Below are 16820 nucleotides of genomic sequence, written 5' to 3'. Positions count from 1 at the left end.
GCCCCCTCGAGCAGGTAACGCCACTCCTCCAATGCCAGTTTGATGGCCAATAACTCTCGGTCTCCTATGGAATAGTTGCGCTCAGAGGAGGAGAAGAGTTTAGAGAAGAAGCCACAAGTTACCATCCTCCCGGAAGATGATTTTTGAGTAAGTACCGCTCCGGCTCCAGAGGAGGAGGCGTCAACTTCCAGGAAGAACTGTTTGTTGCCATCTGGGCGATGCAGCACCGAGGCGGAAGAGAAGGCCTGTTTAAGGGAAAGAAAGGCCTCCTCTGCTTCGGGTGGCCACTCTTTGGGATTAGTACCTTTACGGGTGAGCGCAGAAATTGGGGCCGTACGGGAAGAGAAGTGTGGTATGAAGAGGCGGTAGTAGTTGGCGAAGCCCAGGAATCGCTGAATGGCCTTCAACCCCTCCGGTCGGGGCCATTTCTCGATGGCAGACAGTTTCTCAGGATCCATTTGTAGGCCGGTCTGAGAGATAATGTAGCCCAGAAACGGAAGCGAGGTCTGCTCAAAGAGGCACTTCTCAAATTTAGCGTAGAGATGATTCTGCCTTAGCCTGAGCAGGACCTGACGAACGTCCCTCCGGTGAGTCTGGAGATCCGGAGAGAAGACCAAGATGTCGTCCAGGTACACCACTACGCAGGAGTAGAGAAGGTCCCGGAAGATGTCATTGACCAACTCTTGAAAGACGGCAGGAGCGTTACAGAGACCAAAGGGCATTACCAGGTATTCATAGTGGCCGTCCCGGGTGTTGAATGCCGTCTTCCATTCATCCCCCTGACGAATACGAACCAGGTTGTACGCCCCACGAAGGTCCAATTTGGTGAAGATCCTAGCCCCCCTCAGACGATCAAATAATTCTGGAATGAGCGGAAGGGGGTACTTATTCTTCACCGTGATCAGGTTTAGGCCTCTATAGTCTATACAGGGACGGAGAGAGCCGTCCTTCTTTTTGACAAAAAAGAAGCCTGCTCCCGCCGGGGAGGTAGATTTCCGGATGAATCCTCTGGCCAGATTCTCCTCAATATATTCGGACATTGACCGGGTCTCAGCAGCGGATAAAGGATAGATACGCCCACGGGGAGGAGTAGTACCGGGTAGCAGATCGATGGGACAGTCGTATGGTCTATGTGGTGGTAATGTCTCTGCCTCCTTTTTATTAAAGACATCTGCATAAGACCAATAAGGAATCGGAAGTCCAGGTAGATTAGCTGGGGTAGGAGAGGGACGGACGGGATGGACGGGAACAAGGCAGGTTTTATGACAGTCTTGTCCCCAGCGAAGGACCTCTCCGGTTTGCCAGTCTAACACGGGTGCATGTCTCTGGAGCCAGGGCAGACCTAGCAAGAGGGCGTGAGAGAGTCCAGGCAGAACATGAAAGGAGATACTTTCAGAATGCAGCATTCCCACCTGCAGGGTAATGGATTCGGTGATGAGTTGAATGGGGCGAGGTAAGAGGCCCCCATCCACGGCAGCGACAGACAAGGGTACAGCCAGAGGTTTGGTGGGGATGCGGTATTTCTCAACCAGGGACTGTGAAATAAAGTTCCCGGCTGCTCCAGAGTCAAGTTGGGCTAGTTCGAAATAACGGTTCTCCCCGTAGATGATCGAAACAGACAACAGCAGGGATGGAGAGGATTTATTCTTGTCTAGGTGGACCTCTCTGAGCGAACCTAGACACAGGCGTTTCCCGACCTCTCCGGGCAGGCACGGATCCGGTGCTCCTTACTACCACAGTAGAAGCAGCTCCCCTCAGCACGGCGTGAGTCCTGACGGGTTTTGACCATCTTGGTCTGGTCGACCTGCATAGGCTCAGGAGAGTGTACCTGGGGAGAGATGGAGGGAATGACGGGTTTCTGGGAAGTAGGAGCTAAACGTGGAATCCTTCTCTCACGGGTGACCTCTTTGGCACGCTCCTGGAACCGTAGGTCAATCCGGGTGGCAAGGGTTATTAGATCATCGAGAGAGGTAGGAATGTCCCGACCAGCAAGTTCATCTTTAATACGACCGGACAGACCCTCCCAGAAGACGGATACCAGAGCGTCGTTATCCCAGGCCAGCTCCGAGGCAAGAGTGCGGAACCGTATGGCATATTGGCCCACGGTGAGACCCTCCTGACGGAGGCGTAGCAGAGAGGATGCGGATGAGGTCTTCCGTCCGGGTTCGTCGAAGACTTTCCGGAAAGCCGAGAGAAAAGCAGGCAAGTTGGACACCAGGGGGTCTCCTCTCTCCCATAGAGGATTTAGCCAGGCCAGGGCCTCCCCGGTGAGATGGGACATGATAAAGGCAATTTTGGCCCGGTCGGAATTAAACTGATGGGACAAAAGTTCAAAGTGCAGGGTGCACTGATTTATGAAGCCCCGAGCCTGGACGGAGTCGCCTCCGAAGCGAGGAGGTGCAGACAGCCGGGGACCGGGATAGGTTACCATGGTATTAGTGGGTAGCGGAGCTGCCGGGTTGCGAGTCATGGTACTGGCAGTGGCTGCAGGTGGTGCAGTCAGAGTGTCCAGGCGAGTCTTGACATTCCGCAGGTGATCCAGGATGGACTCCTGTTGGGACCTTTGACGGGACAGTTCATGACACAGGTCCGTGAGCGAGGGAGCTTGGGTGCCACCGGGTTCCATGGCCCGAGCAAACTGTAACGGGTCCGGAAGGCGGAACCTCTGAGCTACTATACAAGGGAGCGGCCCTTGTAAGGAAGCGGGTGGCAGTCTCTGGGTGAACGGACAGGGAGTTACGGCAAGTGATCAGGGCAGTCTTTGGGTAAGGGGTAGGTACGACCTGTGATGGCAGAACCTCCGGGTAGGCTAGCAGGCAGATGGTAGACGTGTGCTCCAGGTGAGCAAGCGAGAGTCTCTGGAATAGCAGGTGGTCACGGCACGTGACGGCGGAACCTCCGGGCTGGCAGGCAGGTAGGTAATGGAGAAGCGCTCCCAGGTGAGCGGGCAATAGTCTCTGGAATAGCTGGTGGTCACCGCACGTGACAACGGGACCTCCGGGCTGGCAAGCAGGCAGATAACGGAGAAGCGCTCCCAGGTGAGCGGGCAAGCTGGTCCATAGACAGACTGACCGGAGTAGTAAGGCAGACCGTCGGACCTCAGGCAAGCAGGCAGGTAACAAGTATTCAGGCAGGACTCAGGCAGGTAACTGGCAGGAAACTAGCAGGAAACTGGCAGGAAACTGGCAGGTAACTGGCAACGGGACCTGAGGGCTGAAGCACAGGTGAGACACAGGTGCAAACAACATTGCTCGGGCACCTCCATTTTGGAGGAGGTGCCTTATATATGATGAAGTCCTCCGGCCATTGGCCGTGGACTCTTTAGGGCGGCGCGCGCGGCCCCTTTAAGAGGAGGGGAGCGCGCGCGCGCGCGCCCTAAGCACAGGGGCCGGGAAGGAGCGCGCGCTGAGAGCAGAGCAGGAGGAGGACGCCGGGACGGAGCGCGCGCTGACAGCAGAGCGGGGAGAGGACGCCGGGACGGAGCGCGCGCTGACAGCAGAGCGGTGAGGGGAGCAGCGTCCCTGCCTAGCAGAGGGCAGGGACGCCAGCGCTACAATGAGCATGCTCACTCATCACTAGACAAGATGCATTCAAACTGCCTGGTGCAATTTTTTTCTTACATGGTATTAGATCAATATAGAAACAACATACTGCTCAGACGTTATGTGAGGCGATACCAAGGTTTATGTCCAAACATATGACCATCTTAAAGATGCCCTCTACCCATGCACATTAAAGTATGCAGGGGTTTTAGAATCTCCACAGGCAGTAGATGTTTAAAGAAAGAAGAATCAGTCATATAATTCACCATGCATTATCTTTGGTTCTCACTAAAGATCACCTTATTTACATTGAGTAAAAATGTATGTTTATCCCTGCCAAGTGTGAACACGTACATGGGGTAATTGGAGTAATAGCTGAGCATTTAACTGATTTTAGCATTGAATTATATGTGTGGCCACATTTAGACCAAAAAATCTGTTCCTTTTCTGTGGCCTCTGAGGGTACTAAGAAAGTGATAAAAAGGTAGTGTGATTAGGAGCTTCTTTGTTTAAAGGCAATTTGATGTTCTTTTTTTTCTTACTACATTATGATTTAAATTATGTTTATAAAGTTGAAATCATAACTTTATATACACCTGGGTTGATGTAATTAAAACTAATTTCTCCACTTCACAGATTCCAGGTCAACTAATTTTAGTAAGTTCTTTAGTATGTCTAGTCTACTTTGCTTACAACAAAATAAATTTTTCCAACACATTTGAACAAACAAATAATTTCATTTAGTATTCACTATATAAGAATTCAAACGGATTTTACATTCAGCGCATGAAGCACACCAAATACACCAATACAATTTTTTTAGCAACAGTTTTTTTTACATAATGTTCATCAAGGTAGGAGTGAATAAAAAAACATATCTGCACAGGTTTTACTGGTCCAATTGAACAAACTTGTGACCCCTTTCTGCTCCCCACAGAGCCAACGCTCATATGCCTGTGCTAGTGCTAATGTGGCGCCCCTGAGGGTTCGACCGCCACAGGGATGCTGCACTTCTCTAATGGAGTGTGGTGTTCCTCCTCTGAGGTAAGGACAGCGTGATAGTCGTGACCCAACCTTTGCATCCAACACCACATTTCTCCACCATAGGGGGCTAGTATGCACTAGGTGCTGCTCCCCTAGTTACAGGGAGACTGGGGAACCAAGAGTTAGGGGAACCAGTTAGTGGATGAGGGTGGAGGACTTACAAGTTAGTTACACTTTAAATTTCATATTTAATAAAAAGCCATCTTTGATCTTGGTCCTTTTTCTATGTTGTAGACAAGGAATGTCTCAACCCGGCCAAGGACCAGGATCAAGAAGGACCGGAGCTTAAGAGTGTGGCTCCACAGCAAATGGATCCCAGGCAGGATGCAGACGGAGCGGTGTACGCCACCTGTCCTCGCCATGCGATATATTCAGAGGGACTCCGGCTGCAAGAAGGTTACCGGCCCCGACACCCGACCTTGCTACTCTACGTCCTGGATGGGAAAGCCCGGTAGGCCCAGAGGATCCCATCGGGTATCGGACGGAGCGGAGCTGCCACCCGAGCCCTTGTTCTGAGAGGAGTTCAGAGGGAGTCCCAGCCTATTTGCACACACACGGACAGGAAAGGATTCAGTATGTAGTTCAGGAACACTCTGGTGTAGGGTCCCGACTCCCGACTGAATGCTGGACTTACTCGGAGGTTGTCGGACCCCCGACCCCCGACCCTGGTGACCACAGGACTCCACGAGGAGCAGGGAGTCACCTTCCTTCTGCCATCTCTAAAGTGAGTAAAGCCTTGGAAGTTCACCCCTATGGCCTCCGGACTATTTATTCTGCGCCACACCGCGAGACGCGGCGCCCGTCTGCCTCTACTACTACCCCCATCCTCCTGTCCCTCTGCCCTGTGGCCTTGCTCCGCCTGTGGGGAGTAGTAATAACTTTGGCCGCCATAACACCATGCCTCAGCGGACTGCAGTGGTGCTGGTGACCCTTCACCAGGCACCACAGGTGGCGTAGTTGTTAAATCAGCCACTCAACCCGGATGAGCCCACACCATCTCTTTTTAATGTGACAGCCCTGAGCACGGGTCGGGTCCGGGCCACGGCTGCACCCCATCTCTCCATCATAGGACCCGACTTCGAGTCCCCCATCACCCAGGGTAAACTAAAGGGATTTTTCGAGTAAGAGGCGTCACAACCTGGCGTAGTCGGCAGGATCGCGTGCCCGCAGCAAAGGAAGGAAGTACCCATTGCAACCGGGTACTGTGTGCCTTACACCTTGAACTGTTGTTTTACACTTAAAATGGCACCTGGCCAAGAAGAACAGACGCCATAATGCTGTGAAAAGACTGTCTTTGAACGCCTCCCATCGTGGGCTGGGCTCCCGCTTGGCACCAAAAATGTGGACTGCCCCTTCCTTCAGAGACTGTCCGCGGGGTAATGCCCGTCAAACCGGATGGGCTGAACGAAGGTGGGCCTGTCAGCATTCCGCCCAGGAACCGCCCTGAAAGAGGAGGAAGAAGAAAAGCAACAAGGTGCGGCCATTGCAGTCAGAGCTTGGCATTCGTCAGAGGCAGACATGGACGCTTCTGGGGAGCAAACCCACACACCTACTGAACCCGGTTCAGGCCCTTCACCCGGCAGAGAGCAAGGCGGCAGCGTGTTAACCTCGGGAGATTTTGAATTTCTCCGGCAGGAAGCTCCGGGACTCTTAAGAAGGCAGAGAGAGGCCCAGGAGGCGGCGACGGCTGCGTGGCGGGAGGAGATGCTTCTGCGTATCCGGGACCGCCGCCAAGGAGTTGAGGTCCCAGGACAAGGCGACACGGTGACAGAGGTCGAGGGTGGCCCAGCGGCGGGTGAGTGTGCAACCCGTGCCCCAGCTGCAGAGCCTACTGTGACAATCCTGGACCTCATGACGGAGTATTTAATTCCCCACGCGGTCACCTGGGAGCAGGCTTTGGCTCCGGAGCTGCAATCGGCAGCTATGAGTGGGGACCTGCGATACCGCCCAAACCCTGAATCGGAGGTGCCTGAAACTGTGGAGGAATCCACCGGCTCCAACCCGGACTGGTCCGCGCCTGCAGAGGACCCGCAGCAACCTGTCTTGACCACGCTACCCGCACCAGCAGTAACCTGGCCCGAGGCTGAGGAGTGGGCCTGGGAAAACCAGGGAGGCGAACTAATGGGCTTCCCCTAGGAGACCCGGGCTGAAGCGTGGAGGAGGAGCCAGTGGTGCAGCGATCATATCTTCCAGCTCGCTCGGGAGCAGCGGCAACAGGAGCAGCGCTGCGAGCGCCTCGAGGTACGGGCCAAAGCTGCGAAATCCCGGGCTCGTCAGGAGGAGGCCACCCATCCCAGTCCCTGAGTGGAAGGCCAAGTCGTCCGTTTTCACCATAAGGCGGGGTGGGGGTTCATCCGATGTCCCCAATACCAGGACGATGTCTTCGTCAGCCTGCGGGATGTCGAGCCGTGCCTAAAGAAGGGACACCCTGGCCGGAACCTCTTCCCGGGCGATACAGTGACTTTTTCTCGCCACCAGGGGGTGCGAGGGTGGTACGCCCTGGACGTACACAAAGTGTCCGGGAGCGACGCCACCCCGCGCTCAGCCTCAGGGGACCGATTAGCCTCCGTCGGGAGGAATGAGCCCTTTCCAAGGAGAGAACTCGAGGTTTAAAGCAGCCCCCGGCTGTTACAGTTTCCGTTTACAAGTTTAATGTGTTGACTTTTCTATTTTTGCTTATTTCCTACCCGGTTTTGAGAGACATGTGTCCCTGTGGACTTGCAGTAGACAGACTCTTTACTTGTATATAGTTTGCATCTTTTTAGGTGCTCCATATTGGTTTTATACAAAAACCGCGGATATTTCTACCTCAAGACCTCAGAAGGAAAATCTGTCACGGTGGCTCTCCGGGAGGTCCAACTCGAGATCTTCATGCCCTGCAGTCACCCCAGGGCCCACGTTGAGGGTTTAGGGCAGGTCTCTCGCACTTCTGAACTGACTCTGCGTCTTTGCACCTTAACCTGTCTGTTTGCACAAAATGTCTCTGGAAAAATGCTAGCACTTTTATAATTTTATACTTTTGTACTTTTATACTGTATACCCTGTTATGCAACGTTTAAGAATATGTGCTTCCCCTAAAGGGAAGATGGTTATGTTTATATTAAAAAGAAAATTCCTGGGTGTTACTTCTTTTGCAGCCCGCGGACGTGCTGTGTTTTACCAGGGGGGAATGTGGCGCCCCTGAGGGTTTGACCGCCACAGGGATGCTGCACTTCTCTAATGGAGTGTGGTGTTCCTCCGCTGAGGTAAGGACAGCGTGATAGTCGTGACCCAACCTTTGCATCCAACACCACATTTCTCCACCAGAGGGGGCTAGTATGCACTAGGGTGCTGCTCCCCTGGTTACAGGGAGACTGGGGAACCAAGAGTTTGGGGAACCAGTTAGTGGGTGAGGGTGGAGGACTTACAAGTTAGTTACACTTTAAATTTCATATTTAATAAAAAGCCATCTTTGATCTTGGTCCTTTTTCTAGTCCATTGTCTAGCCTTTGCTAGTCTGTCGGCTGTCTCTGTGCTGTCAAAATACTGTGTGTAATGTGACCTCCCTCCCGGAGCGCAGATCCTGTGTGGGCCTGCATCGGTAAGGGACAGAGCCCTCGCACCCTAGCCTTGGGACGAGAGGTAGGTTGTAGATAAGGAATGTCTCAACCCGGCCAAGGACCAGGATCAAGAAGGCCCGGAGCTTAAGAGTGTGGCTCCACAGCAAATGGATCCCAGGCAGGATGCAGAAGGAGCGGTGTACGCCATCTGTCCTCGCCATGCTGATATATTCAGAGGGACTCCGGCTGCAAGAGGGGTACCGGCCCCCGACACCCGACCTTGCTACTTTACGTCCTGGACGGGAAAGCCTGGTAGGCCCAGAGGATCCCATTGGGCATCGGACGGAGCGGAGCTGCCCCCCGAGCCCTTGTTCTGAGAGGAGTTCAGAGGGAGTCCCAGCCTATTTGCACACACACGGACAGGAAAGGATTTGGTCTGTAGTTCAGGAACACTCTGGTGTAGGGTCCCGACTGAATGCTGGACTTACTCGGAGGTTGTCGGACCCCCGTCCCTGGTGACCGCAGGACTCCGCGAGGAGCAGGGAGTCGCCTTCCTTCTGCCATCTCTAAAGTGCATAAAGCCTTGGAAGTTCACCCCTATGGCCTCCGGACTGTTTATTCTGCGCCACACCCCGAGACGCGGGGCCCGTCTGCCTCTACTACTACCCCCATCCTCCTGTCCCTCTGCCCTGAGGCCTTGCTCCGCCTGTGGGGAGTAGTAATAACTTTGGCCGCCATAACACCATGCCTCAGCGGACTGCAGCGGCGCTGGTCACCCTTCACCCGGCACCACAGGTGGCTTAGTCGTTAAATCAGCCACTCAACCCGGATGAGCCCACACCATCTCTTTTTAATGTGACGGCCCTGAGCACGGGTCGGGTCCGGGCCACGGCTGCACCCAATCTCTCCATCATAGGACCCGATTCCGAGTCCGCCATCACCCAGGGTAAACTAAAGGGCTTTTTCGAGTAAGAGGCGTCACAATAAGACTAGAACAAGTAGCCAAGACAGCAGCAGTAACTAAAATATATTTGACATGATGGACCAGATTATTTATCTGGCACTGTGCACTTCAGCAAACTTAGAAACCCATGAGTTAGGATTAATAATACCAACAGTATGCCATTTCATTGGCACATTTGTGGTGCCCCTGGGGGTCCAGCTGCCACAGAGGTACTGCATCTCATCCAGAGGTGTGGTACCCAACTCTCAGGTAAGGAGGGAGTACTACCCGGGACCCACACACCTACATTCAACACTACACCACTCCAGACCAGCAGGTGGGGCAAGATGCACTTGGTCACTGCTGAGCCCTGTCCCTGGCTGGAAGGGGGGGAACCAAGAGAGAGCAAACCATGTAGTGGGTGTGGGTGGAGGAAGAAGCTTAGGGGAGCACAGAGGGTAGGAGTATAAAAAGAAGGGTAGAAAGTTCTAAAGAGAGGCAGCTGGGAGTTGGGAGCTCAGGAGGAGCTCGGCTCAGGAGAGCAAGGAAGGAGTGAGAGAGGAGTTGGGCCTAGTGAGAGAGGCCCAGGAGGAGGAAAGTGAGGAAAGAAGACAGGAGCAGTGAGGAGGGCTCCAGAGAGACAGAAGGGATCCCAGGGGCACGGCGAGTGCAGGATGCCACCCGTGCGCCCGAATTCTCACTAACGTGGAGGGATCAGGCCGCAGTAGGGGACCGGCCCCAGCCTAGTGGAGTACTTTAGGTCTCAGCTAGCAAACCGGAGGTTGCAGCATTTCAGATGCTGTAGCCACACTCCACACTTAATTGCCAAAAAGGTGGCCATAGAGGACCAAGGGGACAAAGAGGATGTCGCCCGACAAGGCCCGTGGCCACTGGCTTGGGACACTGGGTGTGAGGCACAGGGCAGGAGAGCAAGAGCCAGGGAAGAGAGACGACCTGGAGAGGTACACAGAAAGGGGTCCTGTTCAAGTGCTTCCAAGATACCTGAGATTTGGCTGGATCACTTCCCCGGAGGACACAGGATGACATGGCCGGTTATAGCCTGGCCACTATAACTTGGAGCAGCTTAACAATTGTAATGCCCCCGTCACACTAAGCGAGATCGCTAGCGTGATTGCTGCTGAGTCACAAGTTTTGTGACGCAACAGCGACCTCAGCAGCGTTTGACACGTAGCAGCGACCAGGCCCCTGCTGTGAGATCGCTGGTCGTGTCGGAATGGCCTGGACCTTTTTTTGATCATTGAGGTCCCGCTGGGTAGCATGCATCGGTGTGTTTGACACCTTACCTCATTGGCGACTCAGAACTGAGACACATAGGCGTGCATCGTTATACAGGTCGCTACGGGTCGTCATTGCTGCGTTGTTGGGAAGATCTGACTGTTTGACATCTCACCAGCGACCGCACAGCGATGCAGCAACGATCTCTGCCAGGTCGTATCGTTGTCCGGATCGCTGTAGCGTCGCTAAGTGTGACGGTACCTTAAGTAAAGCCTGAAGACTGCACCCCACTGTTTCCTTGAGTAATTACTGCGTCACCAGCCCTGGCACTACACTGTCCCTGCCGGCAACATCTAGCTTTAAAATTCACCATATACTGCCCTGGAGCTTAGCTCTGCCCGTGGAGAGCTGAACCAACTCTGCTGCGTCACCATCAGCCCCAGTGGATCTGCACTGCAGAAGTGGCCCCATATAGCTGCATACGACGGGTGGCATCACGAACATTATCGCAAAAACTTTATTCCCCTTTTCCTTTAATTATTTAACCGCCCGGGGCCATGGGCCGGGTTCCTGCCGCCGTGACTACCCCAGAAAAGGACTGGCCCAGCTACCGAGTACCCCACGGCCCCAGGGGGCACGTCACATTCATTGAATCCTGATTCTATTTACTTCTGGGTCAACAGATTAAACCAAAGGCAAGAAGTTGCCTATATTGAAATGGGTGTGCTGACCTATTTAGCCTCCAATGTACTGTCAGAGAGGGTATTCAGTATGGCTGGTGGCTTTGTCATGCCCAAGCAAACCAGAAAATCTAACACTTGTCATATGAATGTAATGCTGGTGGGTGTGGACCCACTGCACCAAGGGGTGGGCTTACCCTGGAGGGGCGTGACTAATTTACTACCAATTCACTAGATCCTCTGATAGTGAGGATAAGCTGGGCCACCGATACACATCAGTCACTGCTCCAGGGCAGTCCCCGGGACTGCAGCAGCTGACCCATGGATCAAAGCAGGTATACGAGGTACAGGAGGGGCCAGACAAAAAGCGTAGTCAGATGGTCCGGGGTCAGGGCAGGCAGCACAGGTTAAGAATACTAAGCCAAGGGTCAGGAGTGGAGAGGTCAGGATAAACAGGTAGGTAAGCCAGGTCAGAAAACAGGAGAGATAATACAAGAGAGCACCTTACAGGAATCTAGACAGAGACTGAACTAGAACCTTAGATCAGGCAAAGAATGGAGGGAGGAGATGCCTAATATAGCACCTGCTGGTTTTTGATTGGCTAGCGAATCCAAATTATACAGGACACAGCAGAGTTAATTTTGGGAAGGATATGACCTTGCCCCCCTTTAGCCATGTGGAGACAACAGGGATATGCAGAGTTGGAAGTGCTGCATGAACTCAGCATTATATTGAGCTCTGTATTGGATGGCACAGGGTAGAAGCATCGATGTAGCGGTTGGCGAGGAATATGATCCTGGCTGCTACATTCAGGATGGATTGGACAGTGGAGAGTTTAGTAAGAGGAACACCAATTAGTAGATAGCTGCTTGCCGAGTCGAAGGTAAGAAAAGGTCAAATTCTAGAGATGTTTTTGGGGTGTAGGTGACATGAGCGAGTGAGTGATCGGATGTGGGGAGTGAATGGAAGATCTGAATCAAGTTCATGTTGCTGGGGAGTAATGATGGTGCCACAGACGGAAATGGCAATATCACAGCTGACATCTTTTTTGCCTGCCCTGTGATATTCTATACTGTGTGATTTTGCTATTCCTGTCACTTCTGCTGGCACTGTTCATACTTCCTTTATAAAGGGATATCTTTTTAATCATTTTCCAATTAAATAAGCTTAAAAAGTTGGTTAGTGCAGTATATTGTTAAACAGGCTGTTGATTACAACCAGTTGCCATCCATTTACAGCTAGCCAGATGTGTTGAGGTCATTTTAAAAAGGATGTGTTTGCATTAAAGAGCTCAAAAGGGGTTCAATACAATTCCAGGAGACCCCAGAGTGTTGTACATTTTTCCTGGTCATTTAAAGGCTTAACAGTATTTGTAATTAGAGGCAAATTGATTCACAGTGAATCACATTTTTTGAAAATATTTGGTGAAGCAAGCAAATTCCAATGTCAAAAGATTTGAAATCTCAAATGTTTGCTAATTTAAAATAAAGAAGTTAAGACTAGTGTTGAGCCACCCCCGTAGTGTTCGGGTTCGGTTCGGTTCGTCGAACACTGGGATGTTCGACGAACTGTTTGTCGAACTGTTCGTCGAACACCTTAGAAAACCGAAAGAACACCGTTAAAACCAATGGCAGGCAAACAAAAACACATAGGAACACATAGAAAACACCTTCAAAGGTGTCCAAAAGCTGACAAACTGCTCAGAAGACGCTTTCTTTAAAAAAGCCGGCCGGCAATTCAGCAGCGGCATACACCGGTACCCGACAATTTAGACAAGAAGGAATAGAGCTTCACACATAGATTAGATAGATAGAAACATGTCAGTCACATATATATGAAGTACAGTGACAGTGTTGCTTACTGTACTTGTCATTTAGTGTAAAGGATTTATTAAAAAATATAATAATGTTTTCGTGCACCGTCTCTTTAAAAAAGCCGGCCGGCAATTCAGCAGCGGTACCCGACAATTTATAACAGACAGAATAGAGCTTCACACATAGATTAGATAGATAGAAACATGTCAGTCACATATATATGAAGTACTGTGACAGTGTTGCTTACTGTACTTGTCATTTACTGCAAAGGATTTATTAAAAAAAATAATAGTGTTTTCATGCACCGTCTCTTTAAAAAAGCCGGCCGGCAATTCAGCATCTGTACCCGACAATTTATAACAGACAGAATAGAGCTTCACACATAGATTAGATAGATAGAAACATGTCAGTCACATATATAATAAGTACAGTGATAGTGTTGGTTACTGTACTTGTCATTTAGTATTAAAATAAAGGATTTATTATTAAAAAATATTGGCGTTGGGTTCCCCGTAATTTTAGTCTCTAGCGGAGGTTAAGCAGACAGCTGGGGCAGATGTTTGAAGCCTGGGAAGGGGGTAATACCCACGGAGCTTCCCAGGCTACTAATATCAGCCCCCAGCTGAATACCTAGCCTTTACTAGCTATTAAAATGGAGGACCCCCCCCAAAAAAATGACGTGGGGTCCCCCCTAATTTAATAGCTAGCAAAGGCTAGGCAGACAGCTGGGGGCTGATATTAATAGCCCAGGAAGGGAGCCATGAATATTGGCCCCCTCCCAGGCTAGAAACACCAGCCGTCAGCCGCCCCAGAAATGGCGCATCCATAGGATGCGCCAATTCTGGCACTTAGCCTCGCTCTTCCACGCTGCCCTGGTGCGGTGGCAGGGGGTAATAGGGTTGGGGTTGATGTCAGCTTATAATGCCAGCTGACATCAAGCCCAGGTTAGTAATGGAGAGGCGTCTATAAGACACCCCCATTACTAACCCCATAGTCAAAGTTAAAAAAAAAACACAAACACCCAGAATAAAGTCCTTTAATTGAAATAAACACACAATTCTTTATTGTTCTAAATTAAACCATACTTACCATCACGCCCATTCCAGCTGAAGCCAACGATCTCCTGCAATAAAAGAAAAATAATAAAGCAACCTCATCCTTACCTTTCCATGGTTCCCAGGACAGCTTCAACTCTGCTACATCGAGATGACAGGCTGGACCGCAGCAGAACGCTGCCATCCAGCCTGTCATCCCGCGGACACTGAGAAGCGCAGGCATGCACTCAGAATTCTCCCACGCTGTCAGTGACGTGCATGAGGTGAGCTCATTCATGTCCAATGAACTCAGCTGACCTCATGCACGTCACTGACAGCGTGGGAGAATTCTCACGCTGAAGTGTTGAGTGCAGGAGAATTCTCCCACGCTGTCAGTGACGTGCATGAGGTGCGCCGAGTTCATTGGACATGAACTCGTCTCATCTTTATGCCGTCACAGCCAGACACTGCAGAGCGCAAGCATGCCTGCGCTTCTCAGTGTCTGCGGGATGACAGGCTGGATGGCAGCGTTCTGCTGTGGTCCAGCCTGTTATCTCGATGTAGCAGAGCTGAAGCTGTCGTGGGAACCATGGAAAGGTAAGGATGAGGTTGCTTTATTTTTTTTCTTTTATTGCAGGAGATCGTTGGCTTCAGCTGGAATGGGCGTGACGGTAAGTATGGTTTAATTTAGAACAAAAAAGCAATGTGTCTTTATTTCAATTAAAGGACTTTATTCTGGGTGTTTGTGTTTTCTTTTAACTTTGACTATGGGGTTAGTAATGGGGGTGTCTTATAGACGCCTCTCCATTACTAACCTGGGCTTAATGTCAGCTGGCATTATAAGCTGACATCAACCCCAACCCTATTACCCCCTGCCACCGCACCAGGGCAGCGTGGAAGAGCGAGGCTAAGTGCCAGAATTGGCGCATCCTATGGATGCGCCATTTCTGGGGCGTCTGACGGCTGGTGTTTCTAGCCTGGGAGGGGGCCAATATTCATGGCTCCCTTTCTGGGCTATTAATATCAGCCCCCAGCTGTCTGCCTAGCCTTTGCTAGCTATTAAATTAGGGGGGACCCCACGTCATTTTTTTGGGGGGGTCCTCCATTTTAATAGCTACTAAAGGCTAGGTATTCAGCTGGGGGCTGATATTAGTAGCCTGGGAAGCTCCGTGGGTATTACCCCCTTCCCAGGCTTCAAACATCTGCCCCAGCTGTCTGCTTAACCTCCGCTAGAGACTAAAATTACGGGGAACCCCACGCCAATTTTTTTTAATAATAAATCCTTTATTTTAATACTAAATGACAAGTACAGTAACCAACACTGTCACTGTACTTATTATATATGTGACTGACATGTTTCTATCTATCTAATCTATGTGTGAAGCTCTATTCTGTCTGTTATAAATTGTCGGGTACAGATGCTGAATTGCCGGCCGGCTTTTTTAAAGAGACGGTGCATGAAAACACTATTATTTTTTTTAATAAATCCTTTGCAGTAAATGACAAGTACAGTAAGCAACACTGTCACAGTACTTCATATATATGTGACTGACAAGTTTCTATCTACCTAATCTATGTGTGATGCTCTATTCTGTCTGTTATAAATTGTCGGGTACCGCTGCTGAATTGCCGGCCGGCTTTTTTAAAGAGACGGTGCACGAAAACACTATTATATTTTTTAATAAATCCTTTACACTAAATGACAAGTACAGTAAGCAACACTGTCACTGTACTTCGTATATATGTGGCTGACATGTTTCTATCTATCTAATCTATGTGTGATTCTCTATTCCTTCTATTCTAAATTGTTGGGTACCGCTGCTGATTTGCCGGCCGGCTTTTTTAAAGAGACGGTGCATGAAAACACTATTATTTTTTTTGATAAATCCTTTACACTAAATGACAAGTACAGTAAGCAACACTGTCACTGTGCTTCTTATATGTGTGACTGACATGTTTCTTTCTATCTAATCTATGTGTGAAGCTCTATTCTTTCGGTTCTAAATTGTCGGGTACCGGTGTATGCCGCTGATGAATTGCCGGCTTTTCATGTTTCACTGTGAGCACTGTTCCCATCGATTTGGGCAATCACTGTAATGCCACAACCACCATGGCTGTGGCATTACAGTGAGTGGCAGACAATCCCTGCATGATTGGTGCTCTAAATAGCGCCAGACATGCAGGACACGCTTTTGGTGCACGAACAGTTATCGAACATAACCTCGAACAGCCGAATTTTTTGCAAATCGTTCGGGTTCGTAGAACAACTCGAACACCACCCAAAACAGCTCGAATTTGAGATTGGCGAACAGTTCTAGTCGAACACCGCTCATCTCTAGTTAAGACAAAGGGGGGTTGTCTGCTGTACCCTGAGTTTGAAAGGTGCAAGACCAGTTGGAAATCCTAGTTCAAGTCATGAGAATAGTACAAATAATTTGGTTCCAAGGTCATAATGCAACATATGAGTCAAACAGACAATGCTTTCCAGTGGGTGTGATGGGAGGTAGTTTGGAGGGCCGCGAAAAGGTTGTGTTCCGGCAAAAGAATGCCCTGACGCGCGTTTCGCAGCTATAACTGCTGGCTTTTTCAAGAGACGTAAGTGTAGTTTGTGTTACACGCACACCGCTCGGTTCAGATAGGGTGAGATGGGTTTCATGAATTCGTTGGAATCCTGGGGAACCGTTACTCAGGGCGACCATAGCCTGCAGCTTCTCTCAGGCACACGATAGATTCAGTTGCTGACCAGACACATTTGACAAGAGTCTTTTTCAATAGTTTAAGAGTGGAATTTAATCTGAAGCACGGCCAGTGCAATTCAGGGATATTACAGCCACAATCTTCATTACAGTACAGTCTCATAAAGCAGGCACAGTAACGTCAGTCTCTTCAGTAGCATAATTCAGCACAGATTAGATCTCATGGGAGCACACTTCTATGCATACACAACCACAGGCTTTTCCTTCACAAAGACTCACTAGTACACAGCAT

This window comes from Phyllobates terribilis, unplaced genomic scaffold (assembly GCF_046119375.1).
Source record: "Phyllobates terribilis strain yellow unplaced genomic scaffold, ASM4611937v1 Scaffold_4__5_contigs__length_816908805, whole genome shotgun sequence".
Taxonomy (NCBI): Eukaryota; Metazoa; Chordata; class Amphibia; order Anura; family Dendrobatidae; genus Phyllobates; species Phyllobates terribilis.
The sequence above is the reverse complement of the archived record's forward strand: the minus strand, read 5'-3'. Positions refer to the sequence as shown.